The following is an 18,295-nucleotide window of genomic DNA, read 5'->3' on the forward strand; positions in this document are numbered from 1 at the left end:
TTCAGCGAAGACTGCGCCCGATATTATCAAGAGCTCCCTTCCTTCGAAGGTCAGTAGTCAATCCACTACTCTATTCAGTATTAATTAGGAATACAGTCCGGCTCCATGGCTAAATAGCGTGCTAGCCTTCGGTCCACAGTGTCCTAGGTTCGATTTCCAGCCTAATCGGGAATTTTAACCTTCATTGGTTAATTCCGGTGGCTCGGGGGCTGGGTGTTTGTGCCGCCTTCATCAATATAATCCATCATTCATCCTCACAGATGCGCAGGTCGCTTATATGACGTCAACTCGAAAGACGTGCACCAGGCCTCTTCGGAGGCCACACGCCTTTGTTATTATTATTATTATTATTATTATTATTATTATTATTATTATTATTATTATTATTATTATTATTATTATATTATTAGGAATACAGAGGCTTGTCTCAGACATCAACAACAAGGAATTCCCTTCATGTTTTCTAACTCTCAAATAAGAAATATATGCTGGAATTGTACTTAAGTTGGAAGTCTCAAGATATTTTCTTCATAACCCAATCACCAAATAATACTAGATTTAGTACACCATGACACTGTGTTTACTATTGGGCGTACGTCACAAGAATTAGGCAAGTATTATGATGGCCCAGGACTAGGACTAGAAAAGAAGAAGCCGTCGTCTTAACTGACCACCATCATTTGTGTGGTGTGAAACGGGAAACTACCGAGCGAGCTGGCCGTGAGGTTAGGGTCGCGCAGCTGTGGGCTTGCATTCGGGAGATAGTGGATTCGGACCCCACTGTCGGCAGCCCTGAAGATGGTTGTCTGTGGTTTCCCATTTTCACACCAGGCAAATGCTGGGGTTGTGACTTAATTAAGGCCACGGCGACTTCCTTCCCACTTCTATCCGTTTCCTATCTCATCGTCACCGTAAGACCTATCTGTGTCGGTGCGAAGTAAAACAAATTGTAAATAAAAATGCAAAACCATATCTTCAGAGCTGCCGACTGTGGGGGTTCAAACACACCATCTCCCACATGAAAATTAACTGTTACACTGCTCGAGCCGGTCTATGAGGCTAAACATGTTGACCAATAGCAATGGACGCGGGGGACGAATAGATTCGTCCCGAAAACGGAATTTCGAAAAACAAAATCGATTCTTTAAATGCTTTATGAAAGTTATTGCACCCTCGCTCCTTCCCTCCCCATTTCGTAGCTCGCTTAATTACACCCACCAACACAGAGGTTAATTGTACTCCGGTTAGCAGCCATGTCATTCAGCGCTAGTGGCCACTTTGTTCTAAGCCACAAATATGTTTCGGACAGAGGAATTTTCTCACTTGGGTGTTCAGCTACAAGCTGACAGTGGCAGCTTTAATAGTGGAGTTTTATCACAATAATTTGGCGCAATTGTCCGAATGTACAGCTTTAACAATATATCATTTTGGTAGACAGATCGATGCTGGTTGCATTAGTCTAGCTACCCGAATTTTAGCACAACTGTTCCGGGTTCGAATCCTAGCAGTTTCTGGTGGGATTTTCACTAGAATCAGTACATGTTGGCAGTGAAGGCATCCTGTAGTTATCCACCCACCAAATTCTGCATGCTCCTTCAGAACCATACAATCGTGGGAAGATATGTTTTTTTTTTTTTTTGCTAGGGGCTTTACGTCGCACCGACACAGATAGGTCTTATGGCGACGATGGGATAGGATAGGTCTAGGAGTTGGAAGGAAGCGGCCGTGGCCTTAATTAAGGTACAGCCCCAGCATTTGCCTGGTGTGAAAATGGGAAACCACGGAAAACCATCTTCAGGGCTGCCGACAGTGGGATTCGAACCCACCTGTCTCCCGGATGCAAGCTCACAGCCGCGCGCCTCTACGCGCACGGCTAACTCGCCCGGTGGAAGATATGTTGGAAATTTTTCAGACAAGAGGAAAATTTTCAGAAAACACTTTCGTGCGCAGTGGGCGTATAGTTTAAAGTACGACACAGACAGAATTCGGAAAAATACTGGGTTATGTTGAGTGAATGGAGAAGAAAAGTAAGTTTTGAAATACTTACTACAGAGCTCGATAGCTGCAGTCGCTTAAGTGCGGCCAGTACCCAGTAATCGGGAGATAGTGGGTTCGAGTCCCACTGTCGGCAGCCTTGAAGATGGATTTCCCTGGTTTCCCATTTTCATACCAGGCAAATGCCGGGGCTGTACCATAATTAAGGCCACGGCCACTTCCTTCCAACTCCTAGGCCTTTCCTATCCCATCGTCGCCATAAGACCTATCTGTGTCAGTGCGACGTAAAGCAAATAGCAAAAGAAATAGCGAAATACTTACTTTAACTGCTATTTTTAAAGAGACACGGATACATTGCGAGTTGAGATCCTTAATTTAAGAGAACTTTTACAGAAACAAGTACACTGAATTTTGAAACCGTTATTTTACTACTGTTATCGGCTTTGCGTCCCACTAACTACTTTAATGATTTTCGGAGACACTGAGGTGCCGGAATTTAGTCCCGCAGGAGTTCCCGTGCTACGTTTTCAGCATTCTGTTATACGGCGTTGAGGCATGGACACTAACTGAGACCATGTGCAAGAAGTTGCAAGCATTTGAAATGTGGACGTACCGAAGGATGCTGAAGATACATTGGGCAGCTAAAATGGCCAATATAGACATTTTGCACCGTATGAACAAAGAACCAGAAATTCCCACTACCATCAAGAGAAGGAAGCCAGAATACTTTGGACATACGATGCGGAACAGTAAATACCACCTTTTGCAAGTAATACTCCAAGGAAAAATTAATGGAAAACCTGGTCCGGGGAGAAGTAAGACATCGTGGCTCGGCAACTTGAGGCAGTGGTTTGGGGTGACAAAGCTTACTCTGTTCAGAACAGCTATGAACAAACAACAGATCATGCTACTGATCGCGAACGTTCTACGGGGACATGGCACATGAAAAAGAAGTTCTTCTTTTACGTGTCAGTAAATCTACTGGTAGGAGGCTGACATATTTGAGCACCTTCAAATACCACCGGACTGAGCCAGGATCAAACCTACCAAGTTGGAATCAGAAGGGCAGGGGCTCAACCGAATGAGCCACTTGGCCCAGCAAATCCTTATTTTAACTGATATTTCTACAGAAACAGGTACACAACTACTGTTGAATATTTCACGGTGAAATGATCTAGTCCGCCTCTGTGGTGTAGTGGTTAGTGTGATTAGCTGCTACCCCTGGAGGACGGGTTTGATTCCCGGCCCTGATACGAAATTTTAAAAAGTGGTACGAGGGCTGGAACGGGGTATACTCAGCCTCCGGAGGCCAACTGAGTAGAGCGGGGTTCGATTACCAACTCAGCTCTCCTCTCCTCGAAGTGGTTTTCCTTGATTTCTCATTTCTCCTCCAGACAAAGGCTACGGCCGCTTCCTTCCCCCTTCCTTGTCTATCCCTTCCGATCTTCTCATCCACCCACAGGTCCCCTGTTCAGCATAGGTGAGGCCACCTGGGAGAGGTATTGGTCCTCCTCTCCAGTTGTATCCACCGACCCAAAGTCTCAAGCTTCAGGACACTGCTTCTGAGGTGGTAGAGGTGGGATCTCTCGCTTAGTTTGAGGGAAAAATCAACCCTGGAGGGTAAACGGATTAAGAAAGAAAGAAAGAAAGAAAGAAAGAAAGAAAGAAAGAAAGAAAGAAAGAAAGAACTGAACTACACAAGGAAATTGACTGCAGAGTCGGGTTCCATGGCTAAATGGTTAGCATACAGACCTCTGGTCCGAGGGGTCCCGGGTTAGATTCCCGGCTGGATCGGGGAATTCAACTTCCATTAGTTAATTCCCCTGGCTCGGGGCATGGGTGTTTGTATCGTCTTCAGCTTTAACATTTATCTTAGGTAGGGCCACATACTGATAGACGCGCAGGTCACCTATACGGTGTCAACTCGAAAGACCTGCACCAGATCTCACCGCAGACCACACGTCATTATTATCATTTTAAAGGAACCAAAAGGAAGCATAGCATCATTTTAAAATCGATTAGATCTAAAGCGAACAAGGTATACATCAGAAATGATATTATATGCCCTTGATGATCGGCATTTAGTGTGCTTTACCTTTCTGCTGAGCCAAGCGAAGCGGGGTACTGGTGCTAGTAAAAGAATAAAACATCAATAGCTATTCATACACTTCATACTTTTTATACATGGGTGATTTTCATGCAGAGTTGCCAATCTGGAAAATTAACGAGTGGGATTCTTTAACAACGCCAGTTTATAATCAACGTGTTCCTACACAGAAAAATATATCAGATTTAAAACAATCACACGATTTTATCGGCTGAGTACAAGTAATAATAATAATAATAATAATAATAATAATAATAATAATAATAATAATAATAATAATAATAATAATAATAATAATAATAATAATAATAATAATAATACGTTGATAATTCTTTTGTTTCAGCTCTTATGCCTTAACGTCTTGCTTACATTATAAATTATGTTTGACCTACTGGAAAACCTTCACAATCTTGATGTTGACAGCCAACACTGGTAGGTATGTATTATAACTAATCAGTCTACGGAGGGTAAGTTATAGTATGTTGCTTAGTTATAGTTTCCATCGAAAAAATACATTAAACACCAACACACTGCATCGGACACAAAATATTCCATATTATTTAAAGTCAAACATTTCTAGGATAACATTATCGTTGGTTCCATGTTTCACTAACAACTTTTATGGTGTTTCGGAGACGTCGAGGTGCTGGAAATTTTGTCCTACAGTAATCGTTTTTGTGTCCCGGTAAATCTAACGGTGTGAGTATGGCTTATTTGGACGTCTTCGGATACCATCGGACTGCGCCAGGATGGAAACCACCAACTTGATCTCAGGTTGTTTTTTTTTTTTTTGCAAGTTGCTTTACGCACCAACACAGATATGTTTTATGCAGACCATGGGACAGGAAAGGGCTAAGAATGGGAAGGAAGCGTCCATGACCTTAATTAAGGTACAGCCCCAGCATTTGCCTAGTGTGAAAATGGGAAACCACGGAAAACCATCTTCAGGGCTGCCGACAGTGGGGTTCGAACCAACTATCTCCCGAATACTGGATACTGGCCGCACTTAAGCGACTGCAGCTGTCGAGCTCGGTCAACTTGATCTCAGAAATCCAGCACTGTATCACCTCAGCCCGGAATATACATCTAAGTTTACTCTAAGAATAAATAAATAAATAAATAAATAAATAAATAAATAAATAAATAAATAAATAAATAAATAAATAAATAAATAAATAAATAAATAAGACTTGAAAGGTTTGGCAACGGATTTTTTATTTTTTGTTGATTTACAATCGCAAATTTATTTTAGTCTAAATAGAACATATTTATAATGAACAACATTCTATATTAATTCTTTTCTCACGCACCTCAAATTTCAATTGACTCATATAGCGCGCATGTTGAATTATTGTTTTTGTTTGACCCTTCCCTGCGCTCGCGTCACTGGCAGACCTGCATACATGTTCATAGAAATCTTCCAAATTTACACGCGTTCGTACAGGCCTTCAAAATTTAAACGCGTTTTTCTCGTAATCTATTAGTTTCCATTTAGGTCACTATTCGTCTGATCACTCAAAAATAAATAATAAGCGAGCGAGTAGGCTGTGCGGTTAGGATCGCGCAGCTGTGAGCTTGCATTCGGGAGAAAGCGGGTTCGTACCCCACTATCGGCAGCCCTGAAGATGGCTTTCCTAGGTGTCCCATTTTCACACCAGGAAAACGCTGGGCTTGTAACTTAATTAAGGCTACGCCCTTTTCTATCCCATCATCGCATAAGACATATCTGTGTCGGTGCGACGTCAGGCAAATTGTTGAAAGAAAAGGGATTAATACAATGATAAAAAGAGGTTCATGTACTTAGGTTGAAAATAAATGTATGCTTGTAACCCTAGAAAACTGATTTAAAGTGGAGTTTGTGGCCTTTTAAAACTGGTGCAATTATAAAGGTTGACAATAGGCGCCTTTACGAACAGAAATGTCTCACTGTCATTCGACACCAAACATTAGACTGAACATTTTTAGAAAATAATTAAAATCAAACCACATGTAAGTCAGATAAAAGGCCTTGATTGGCCACTGACCTTAGTAAGTCCGACAGTATGGATAGCAAATGCGCAAGAACGTAAAAGAAACTCCGCAAAAAATAATTTTCAATACCGAAAAATATACTTTTTCATTACTGCAAAAGATTTCTACCTCCAAGCACAGTCGGTGACGAGTTCGTAGAGTTGCATAGTATTGCTCATAATTACAATCGGTTAAAAAAATCTAGACTACGTACTCGAAAACTATGTAAGTGAAGATTCTAACTTTCCCTCTAATTTATGGGCCAGCATACCAACAGATGAAATCAAAACTACGAACTGTGCAGAGCCGTTTCATCGCCATTTAAGATAACAAATTTCAAACCCCAATCTACTATCCACGACTTTACGGACGCTATGAAGCATTTTGAAAGCGAAACTTATCTGTGTTGTAACACAGAGCATTATAAAAGAAAAATAAATAGAAGTGACCATCAAAATCATCGTGTTGCTCGACGTGGTGAATCACCCTTACTGGAGCACGTAAAAAGAATTGCACATCGGTTCCTGCCTATCCCACTCTACGACAAGTGTTTCACCGTGCAAGCAGTGTGCTGCGCTGCCGGTTTTAAAGGTCTTTGTACAGTCTACATTTTCGGTAGTGATTTCTAATACTTTGCGGTAAAGATATGTGCAGTTTTTGCGGTAATGAAAATAGGTTGTTTTGCGGAAATGGAATCCGCCGGTTCGACAATATAATACAGACTGTCAGTAGAATATCGGTAGGACGACAACCCTACTCCTAAACGAGGATTACTGTGTTGCTTGTGATACGACAGCTGCCTAGCGTTGGGTCTTTTAACTAGAAAGAACATGCACACTTTTCTATCTGATGGAGTTAAATACTAAATATGTTCCTGGCCACGATACGCGTTACAGACAAACAAAACGCATGATAATAACAAAACTCAAACGTCTACTGAAGAACACTGGAGGGAAATATCAACGCAAGTTGTATATTAATATTATAATAGCACAATACAAGGCTTTGTTCTGTGACATATGTTTATTTACTGAAGAATCCGGTTAAGCTGAGAAAAGGAGGACAAAAGAGGGAGAGGCCAGGCGAGACGTGTTGCTAGGTTACCTGGATTACTGTATCGCCAGCAGTACGTTCACACGACCATTACTTTACCACATCAGTGAACACATGCGGATGAAGCTCAGTCGTGCGAACTACGTATTAACAGTACACGAGTGGCGAGCGTTCTTCTGATCGGAATATCATCCCTCCTCGTGCTCCTCATAACAAAGCAACATCAATGTATACATCCTTTTTAATTTCAAAATATTTATTGAGAAAACACTCAAAGTAATAGATAAAGTTGCTTTAAAATTACTTTATTTATAATTAATACTTCGATCCTCGTCCGGTTGAGTGGTTCAGATGACAGAGCGCTGGATTTCTGACCCCAAGTTGGTGGGTTCGATCTTGGTTCAGTCTGGTGATATTTGAAGGTGCTAAAATACGACAGCTTCGCGTAGGTAAGTTTCCCCGGCACAAAATTCTGTCACTTCTAAATCTCTGAAAACCGTAATAGTTATTTACGTTACAAGGGTCGAAAATAAGATTTTACGTACGAGATGAGATTTGAATTTCTGTACTTCTATTTAAATAATATTATGATGAGCACATTATTAGCAGTTCAGGGCCTACCATTCAAACAGTCGACGCTATCCATAAAATAATTAATATCATTAAAAAAGCAGCCAACAGATATATTGAATCGCCTACATAACACAGTGTAACCATCTGGCAATGTATGCATTTAAAGAGGTTTCTGATGGTATGTTCTTATCTTGATAGACGTTGATTGCTGTAAGTAACTATAGTATTGTAGAGTTCCATTTTACACATTATTTGAAAATCTTTATGAAATTCGACACAGTATGAAATAATAGTTAGTGAGACGTACTTCGATCATTTCTATAACTTTGAATAGGATCTTCCTATTCCTCAAAACTTCCATATGAGCTGCCTCCGTCAGATTCTGGGTATTACTATCTGTAACCACATACGCAATGAAACCATCCATAAACAGAGTGATGATTAACCTACAATATTGTAGAAACGATCCAGATGAGGAAACGTACGTGGTTTGGCTGTGTGTGTGCTATTTGAACGGAAACGGGATGCTATGCAGACTTCGTAGACAGCAGCGGCCAGCGCAGTGGAAGGTTCAAAGTACAGCACCCAAGAACGCCAGGGCTAAACGGACTGAGTGTGATTGTCGAAACCTAACGTTTGATATAACTCAAGCTCGAATCATTGCTACAGGCCGAAAAATTAAGAGAAGTACTTCATCGATATTGAGAAAGATTTATGTAAGTTGATAAGAACGTTATGTTCGAAGTTCTAAGCACTGACCACAGAAACCGGAGAGCAATAATTAAACTATATACATACTAGACAGCTGTTACTGGAAAATATTAAGTCGAGGCGAAGATCTCAAAATGAGCAAGGCAAAGTTTCCAGGCTCTCACCTCTTTTGTTCAACCTGTATATCGAAGACTTACAGCAAGGTAAATGAAATGCAATTCACTACTACGCGATTCGCTAATGACATAGTTATTATGAAAAGGAACATGTCTGCAAGAGTCCTTAGAGCTTATGAATGAGAAGATGAGGTAAATATGCAATATAACTCAAGTTATGAAATGTACCCGCCATCGTTAATAGAAGGCGGAAATCTGGTTAGAAGGTGTCAGATTGTAACAAGTAGAATTGTTCACATCTGAGCAGACTCACAACATCAGATGGAAGATGCCAAAAGGAAACTGTAACCAGGACTGCAAAAGAAAAAGAAGCATTTAACAAAAAAATAAAAGTCCTTTAAAACCATGTCGCTTAGAACTTGGAAGATGATGATAAAATTACACTATATATCCCTCGAAAACATGGGCCCTCAGAAAGGCTGAGGATAGAATACTAATATTTAGGATGTGGTGCTGGCGACGTAGGCCTATGGTGATAATATCTTGGACAGAGAAGGGGTGCTCTTGCAGTACAAGGAACTAGCAGCCTTTTTGGTGCCACCGAGGAAAGGAAAACTCAGCTTATCGGCAAAATAGTGCATTTGGTTCACCATTCTATAGAAGGATGTGTTGAAGGCAAAATATCCAACGGAAGACCCAGAACAGCACTCCTCGATAGCAGAAGCCAAGAACGACCTTATCAAGAAACCAAACAAATGGCTGAAAGAAGACAGTTAATACACCATTTCCATGTTGTCCACCAATATTTTCATTAAGGAAATGATGTTGCTGCTGCTGCTGCTGATGATGATCAACAGATAGATAGGTAGATAGATCTTGTGAAGGGTAGACAGTGCGTGGTTATAGAATTTGGCAGACGTTAAAAAACATATTATATGAGGGGTATTTGTATGTTTGTAAAGTCGAGGCATTTAACTCTCATCTTCCAAACATTCCTCAGCATTGAGGAAACAGGAAATTGCTTCAGTTAGAGGAACATTCTTCCTTTATTCCCTAGCTAGGGACAGATGGGGATCAGCTCTAAAGGCGTTACACTGCTATGAGTGCCGCTGGTGCTTCTTCAGATGTTTCGATCTGTAGCAATGGCTCGGGCTTGGGTTATATCAATCCTTAGTTTTTCAGGTCACGTTCACTCTGTTTAGTTTAGGTCTTCTTGGGTGCTGTCCTTTGAACCTTAGGCTATATTGTTCACTGGTGGCGAAGAAGTCTGCAAGGAATCCTGCTCTAGTCCGTATGGCAGACATAGCCAAACCACGTAAGTCTCCTCGTCTGGATCGCTTGTCGTTGTGGACAGCTCATCACATTGTTTCCGAATGGGTTCATTGTGAATATGGTCGCACACTACTATCCACGCTGTCACACTTTACGGTCTCCATTGGATGCCCAGCCGGCATCAAAACTAGCAGAAGGTTTTTGAGGCAAGGTCATATAAATACCCTCAGACCTTGCAGTCTACTGTCTAAGTGATGTACGTGGGCTTTTTTAAAACAAGCGTTACTACCAAATATATTTCTTCCTCCGCAGTGGCTTTAGTGTTATGGTCCACCTGTGCCATTATTTTGATCTGTCTGCTGGTATAGGCCAGAGCAACACGTAGTTTCTATCGAAGTTCCAGTCTCGTTGATGTTGATGATGATGATTGTTGTTTAAAGGGGACTAACATCTAGGTCATCGGCCCCATGTTCTAGTCTCATCTATGGCTCTAACTATATGGAAGTGGCTGAGATATAGGTGGTGCCGAGTTCAGATATTTGGATAAAGATGGCAGTGCGTCTGAGCGTTATCAAAGATGTTACTCATAGGGTGAGTCGCGCTACAGAAGCATTTTCTGGCCCAATGAGAAAAGCAATGGCAAACTACATCACTCCTTATCTTGCCCAGAACGCCTCATTTTGTAGTCACCAGGAATCAGTATCGGTTTTTGAAGTTTCCCTTTGGTGATGTTATTTGTGGATCTAACTAGCATCTGTGGTGAATACCTAACATACATTATCTACAGCAGTACGTGCGTGTTTCAGTTCTATATAGTGCATTTAGATTGTTACGTAACTGTGTTGAACTCTTACGATATGCCTTGAAAACAAATGCACGGAAAGTGAACATTCACGGGCTAGTTTGAAAACAGCGTGCTACTACAGCAGAAGCCCAGGAATGTACCGTTAATGGTTTATAACAGGGCCTCTCAGGGTGCATGTACCTTGTGTATACACCGTGCACGGTGCAAAAGACGGCTTCGCTTGGTTGACCAGAGTGCAGACCCCCGCTCCTTGATTTGGAGCAATAGCGCTGTCTCTCTCTTTCCCCATGCCTGTCTCGCTCGCTTCCCCTGTCTCCCCCTTCCTCACTTGCTCCGTAGCGCTCCAAATCCGAGCCGAGTTGAGCCGAGCTTAGCCGAGTAGCCCAGAGACGAAGCGTTGGTCCGAGCAGAGTGGGACCGATGCACTGTGCACAGGAACTCTGCGTCGCAGTTTGCACGCGTGAGATTTTGGGCGTTTGAGAGGTCCTGATTTATAAGAATATTAAGGGGCAAATCATGTGTTCCTCCACAACTCCACGGCTGCCGGCTGGGAATTCAATAAACGTGGCGACTACTCAAAATATAGGCCGACTACGAAAGAGGGAAAATGTTGATTAAGCGTCATGGAAACAAGGACGCTCAAAAGATCAGCCAGTGTACTAGCTTAGGTCGTGTTCATAACGTAGAAATGAACACCATTAAATAGGTTAGTGGCTGAATATGTAGCCACCGCCTTTTTCTCTGTATGCTGAACTTAATTTTCCTTCCTGATGTGCAAAGTATTGTGTTAGTGCAGTTTATATGAGTGTAATTTTCATTAGACAAGTGTGTTTTGACTACTTGTTATCACAGTTGTTCTGGTATTGCGTGGATAAATATTTAACCACTAATCATTCAGATTCAGTATATGAAAGGTAGTCAAATATTTGTGGACTAATTTTCCACATATGTAGCCACCAACCCATGCAAAACAAGAGCAAGAAAAAATGTGTTGCGTCAATCGAGGAAAATCTTGCGCTAAAGCCTTGGTTTGGACATATACTGCGGGAAGAAGCCTATACAATTGTAAAGACAGGTAGTCGGAAAGGAACCCCGAGGACAACTCAAATAATGATGGCCTCATACGTGGCACAATGACATGAAGAGAATAAATCTACATTCTCTTGACATGGCCCACGACCAAATGAAATGGAGACTGGAACCTTATAGTGGATTCCACCACTAGTTAGAACACAAGATGATAAATAATAATAATAATAATAATAATAATAATAATAATAATAATAATAATTGTTACGGAGTTATCCGTGGTAGTTAGAGGTGAAAGAAGGCGCGGGCGGGAATAGGTCTCAACTTACAAAATTAAAGTTAATTTTAAAACTTTAACAAAGGTTATATTTTCTTTTCAAAATCAACAGATAACAACAACAGAGTAACAGGTACCAAGTAGCAGGAAAACAAGTTAAGAAATTACAATTGTTACAAGATTTGGGCTTCGAGCCCCAAGATAAATTTCTGAGCTCTCAGCTCACCACCACAATAGCTAAAGGGCAGAAAACCCCTAAGTACAAGGAGCACTTGCTCCTAATTACAATGTTAAGAGGAAAAAGAGCAGACCCTCTCTCAATTTTACAAGCCTATCAAGGGCTACAGCAAACTTCATTCCTAACTGCCCTTAAGGCACACATACAGTGAAACAGGGGTATCTTGTACCCAACCTACAGGGCCTTCACATGAAGAAAACAAACTCTGGGTTAATAAAATGCCCCCCCCCCCCAAAAAAAACAAATTGACTGGAGGCGTAGCTTGCACTCCTACATAAAACTTTTTTTTTGCTAGGGGCTTTACGTCGCACCGACACAGATAGGTCTTATGGCGACGATGGGATAGGAAAGGACAAGGAGTTGGAAGAAAGCGGCCGTGGCCTTAATTAAGGTACAGCCCCAGCATTTGCCTGGTGTGAAAATGGGAAACCACGGAAAACCATTTTCAGGGCTGCCGATAGTGGGATTCGAACCTACTATCTCCCGGATGCAAGCTCACAGCCATGCGCCTCTACGCGCACGGCCAACTCGCCCGGTATGAAACTTCTTAAAACCTAGGTGGCACTCGGCCAGTTATACAGGGGCTAATCCCATACTAGGGAGGTGACTAGTTGGCAAATAAGTTTAAGACTTTAAGAAGGAAGAGAAAAAAACGGTTACGAAAACATAGTCACCTCAAATTCAAAATGAAGGGGAGTTCGAGAGGGTGAAGCACTCTCTATCCCCGCTTTACAGATTTGTAATTTATAGATAGACAGAAAAGAATTTACATTTTAAAAGGGTAGTTTACGTACTAAAGGTTTCGAACCCTCCCCGAGAGTTAAACTGCTGAGCTAGCAAGAAATGAAGATGTTAACAGGCCATTACCTTGTAGATGAACTGCTGTTTGGAGAAAGAGGCGCTTCCCGCCCCCTGCTATATATATTCACACACTGCGAAAGATGTTACTGAAGTGGCCCGGAGACAAGAAAATCAGCAGTTTTTATACCCTCGTGGAAAATTCGAGACCTTTCAAGAATGAATAGGCACACTCCTTCAACTTTATTGGTAAACTAGGAATTACACATGGAAACCTGAGGAAGAAAGCTATGATTGGAGGAAAATTAATTACAGAAATTACTGATTGGTTAAATTCACAACTGGCGGAAAGAGAAGGGTTATACTGCCAACCAAAAAATGAATGAAAGAAATTTAACAAAGAACAAACTTATGAATACCAAATTTCTTCAAAAAAAAACAGTTCCTTCACTTCGCACTAGGGTGCACAATTATAGTTCTTAAGTAGTGCCATCTAGAAGAGAATGTCCACACTTCTTGCTACAGAGCAAACAAATACAAATCACCGGGCGAGTTGGCCGTGCGCGTAGAGGCGCGCGGCTGTGAGCTTGCATCCGGGAGATAGTAGGTTCGAATCCCACTATCGGCAGCCCTGAAAATGGTTTTCCGTGGTTTCCCATTTTCACACCAGGCAAATGCTGGGGCTGTACCTTAATTAAGGCCACGGCCGCTTCCTTCCAACTCCTAGGCCTTTCCTATCCCATCGTCGCCATAAGACCTATCTGTGTCGGCGCGACGTAAAGCCCCTAGCAAAAAACAAAAAAACAAATACAAATCGAAATAGACATAGTTCAGAACACTTCAAAATTTACAGTAGAGACATCTTCCGAGAAACCTTTGATTTAATACAGATTTTAAAGTTCAGAGTTTCTCCTGTAGAGAGGTTTCAACTGGCGCAATATTTGAATTCGCGGCGTGGATGTGTACCGCCCGGTACAATAATAATAATAATAATAATAATAATAATAATAATAATAATAATAATAATAATAATAATAATAATAATAATAATAATAATAATTGTTACCGTGTTTTTGCGGTAGTTATGCGTGAAAGAAGGTGCGGGGTGGTGAATAGGTCTCAAGCTACGAAAGTAAAATTAATTTAAAATTTAACAAGGTTATATTTTTCTTTCAAAATAAAGAAATAACAAGCATGGCAGGTACAGAGTAGCAAGTCAAAAGGTAGTTACAATATTTACAGGATTTGGGCTTCGAGCCCCGAATTCACATTTCTAGGGCGATTAGCCCAACCTTACTCCAAAATAAGTTTTACCAGAGGGGCCGAAAACCCCATTCATGTCCCAGAGCACTTGCTCCAAATTACACAGAAAAGCCTCCTCGAGGCATACAACACTCAATTTTCGAAAAGAGCCACTCGCTCTCAACTTTAAGCCTCTCAAAGGCCACACCAATCTCCACCTTCAAGTTGTCCTCTCGGGACATAGACACAGGGGTAAAATACCCAACCTACTGAGGTCTATTAAATGAAAAAGGTAATTACATGACCTCTAAAATAACAATTTGAGAGGAGGCGATCTTGCGCTCCTAATACGCTTTGTTTAAAACCTACTTGGCACTAGGCCGTTAATACAAGGGCTAATACCATACTAAAGAGGTGACTTAATAAGGAAATAATTTACATTAAGTCGAAGAAGAATAGGTTAAGAAAAATATAAGTTCACCTCAAAAAATATGAGTGGGAGCTCGAGAGGGTTAAGCACTCTCTATCCCAATATGTAGTTTAAAAGATAGAATAGATAGAAGTTTCTTTACATTTTAAGGAAGGTTACATAATGGAAAAACTTCGGACCCGCCCCGAGAGTTAAACTGCTGAGCAAGCAAGAAAAGAAGTAATTAGTCGGCCATTACCTGGTTGTTGACTGTCGCTGAAGAAAGAGGCGCTTCCCGCCCCCTGCTATGTACTTTACACACTGAAAGATGGAACAGAAGTGGCCCGGAGACCCAAAAATCAGCAGTTTATATCCTCTCGCGGAAGGTTCGAGGCGTTAGGGGAATGAGAACACCCTCCCACAAAAACTTTTATTGGGTAGGATACCGCAACATATTCCAGTTGGGGGAAGCTACATTCAATTGGTCAGAAATAAATTAAAGAAATTCGGGATAGGCTAAATACAAAACAAGGGGAAAGAGAGGGGTATACAGCCAACTTAAGCAATAACAGAAAGAAATTTAACAAGAAACAAACTTTTGAAATAAAAATTTCTCCAAAAAAAAAAAAAAAAAAAAAACAGTTCTTTCACTCCGCACTAGGGTGCACTATTGTTGATCTTCAGTAGTGTCCTCTAGAAGAGAAAGTTCACACTTCTTACTACAAGCAAAACAAAAATACGTCGAAAATGACATAGTTCAAAAACTCCAAATTTTCCACGTAGTGACATCTTCTGAGAAACTTGAAAATTAATACCATCAATAAAGTTCAGACTTCCTCCAGCAGAGGAGTTTCAATTGGCGCACATTTTAAATTAGCGGCGTGGAGGTGTACCGCCCGGTACAATAATAATAATAATAATAATAATAATAATAATAATAATAATAATAATAATAATAATAATAATAATAATAATAATAATATAAATTATCAGCCCATGTTTATATGTCACTGAATGTATATGCATTGATCCTCACACTGAAAGCTTTTTGGGTCCCCAACGGCTCCACCGTCAACTATTACAGATGGCACTAAATCACGAAATTTAAAATACCTGGAAAGTACCGGAAATAATTATGAGGTACTATAAGGAACAATTAATTTGTACTTTCTTTTGCCTCCCTGAAATTCCTCCTCCTTCTTCGTCGCTTATACAGACAGCTGTCTTTAAGACAGGGTTGTTGAAGTTCTTTATACGACTAGTTCTTTCCTTTGATAGCTTATAACTCTGACAGCATTTATCCAGCCCTTGTCACTCAGTCAAAATGGAAGTAATAGTTTACTTTAATTCGATTTCTTAGTTTTGGTTTTATTAAATTTACCTGACTAAAAACTCTCCATTTCAGCGTTTGAAAACGGGAAGGAATGTATGGGACATGCCATGTCAAGTTGGACAAATAACAGCAGAAAATGAACTTGTCTCTTTAATTATGAAAATGTCAAAATAAATGCAGAAAATATTCAGAATGAAGATTATGTGAATACACTAACAATTTACTAACTCTAACAGCGCTCACAGAAAATGTCGCTAAATTTATCATATTTATTTTTTCTGACTCATGAGGCCCACATTTTAATTATCCTCCGAGATAGTAAATCGAACGACGTTCTATTTCCAGACATATAATACAGGCTTTTTTGTATTTAAATAATGTAGTGTTGTTTACGACTTTACTGAGATCATAATTAACATGTTAAGTTTGGTAAAATATGTGAATACATTAACGCTTGTAGTTTTGGCCGTTGAACAGATCTGTTTTATCAAATATATAGGACCGTGGATGATATAGAAGAAAATTTGACATAGAATTACGAAGGTCAGATTGAGTTCCCACATGACGCACGTAGCTATTCAACAAGCAGGTAGCAGCGAGTGTTCAACTGAAGTGCGAAGATTAAAGGTCGTGTAGGATTGCATAAGCGCAGACACGAGTTCGAAGACTGAACACGCCATAAGACCTATCTGTATCGGTGCGACGTAAAGCAACTAGAAAAAAAAAGACCGAAAAAATAAATTCACTTTCATACAATTACACGAACACCCCGGTAATTTTGTGAACGCAGTCAGTTTCCTGCTGTGAAGAGGAAACCGTAATAACTTTCAATTCCTTTTTAATGTGGGGTATTCGGTTTAAATTTAATAAATCTGTTTTCAGAACACGTTAATAACTAAATTCCTAAGGCAGTTATTATTGATTCCTATATAATTATTATCTTATAACTAAATAAATCAAAGTCGTATTTTTAGTCTAATAGTTTGTTCACAATATTCCTGTAAAAAGTCGAGTATCGGAAAAAAGACATGATGTTAAATGTTTAATATAATGAAGACCGTTGAACGGAAGAAGCTGATATTGCACAGAAATAAACCAATTTCATTTTCCATCTCAGTTTTCTTCGGGTGTCCATTTTGCATTGATGACCCATGTGTAAATTGCAATCTCCGCTAAACCTGTAAAATTGACTTTCCTTCCTGCATCTCCGTATGATGCTATTTCGAGCCACAATTTGAAAGCATCTCTCACTTATGCCCAGTTAATATGGTGGAGATTCTTTAACTGATAATCAATCCATTGTTGTAATGACACCAGGATCATGCAAGAATTACTGAAACTGACTTCATTGAAAAACACCATGTGTTACAGTAGACACAGCACTAAATGTACGATTTTGAGCAGGAGATGAGATTGAATAACGCGAAATCTGGCGCCAAAAGCACCAAACTGGCAACACTGAACTACTAGGGATGTGAAAATTGACCAATTTCACGTTTCTTTCCTCACCGAGCCAGACGGTGCTATTACATATCGAATTGCTAGCCTTACTGAAATGCAGACAACAACCGATCCCATAAGAGTCGCCTTTACACGAGGACTGTTAGCAAAAGAAGTGGTAGTACTACCATCGTTAATACCTCAGTCACTTTTATACTGTCAGAGGTGAGGCTGAGGAAGATCGATGACAAACCAGATGAAACAGTAGTGCCGGGAGTGTCCGAGGACAAGTTCGGCTCGCCAGATGCAGGTCTTTTGATTAGACTCCCGTAGGCGACCTGCGCGTCCGGATTAGGATGAAATGATGATGAAGACGACACATACACCCAGTCCCCGTGCCAGCGAAATTAACCAATTATGGTTAAAATTCCCCACCCTGCCGGGAATCGAACCCGGGACCTCTGTGACCAAAGGCCAGCGCGCTAACCATTTAGCCATAGAGCCGGACAAACAATAAGATGAGAAAGATCGATGAAAGTGACAAACCAGACGACACAGTAATATGTCTGTAAATCTAAATGTAAAAACAGAAAGTCCTTTTATGAAATCTATGGTATTTTACGTTATTTACTAGGCACCTATGGTTATGGGAGTAAAAAGGTGCTTTCGAGACTGTCTTTATGGCCAGGTAACCCAAAAGGAAACTGAGCCATCTTCACATTCTGCGTGTACTGCATCTCTGGATTGACAGGTTTCTTCAATCATATGGAGCAACACATATTTTTTATGTTAAGAAAACTGATTAATTTGTTATTTGACATCAATTTGTCAAAGCAAGAAAGCAAGAAGTAGACTGCTAAAGTGAATTGCTCTTCATGCCCATGAAA

The 18,295-nt window shown here is 40.5% G+C and overlaps 1 protein-coding gene across 1 annotated transcript in view; it reads right to left on the minus strand.

The window, feature by feature from the left end:
- The window catches only part of LOC136866809 (protein CBFA2T1), a 208,508-nt gene that overhangs the window by 24,352 nt on the left and 165,861 nt on the right, over positions 1–18,295 (minus strand). The gene's annotated exons all lie outside the window — the stretch shown is intronic.

The sequence above is a fragment of the Anabrus simplex genome, chromosome 3 (genome assembly GCF_040414725.1).
Source record: "Anabrus simplex isolate iqAnaSimp1 chromosome 3, ASM4041472v1, whole genome shotgun sequence".
NCBI classification, from domain to species: domain Eukaryota; kingdom Metazoa; phylum Arthropoda; class Insecta; order Orthoptera; family Tettigoniidae; genus Anabrus; species Anabrus simplex.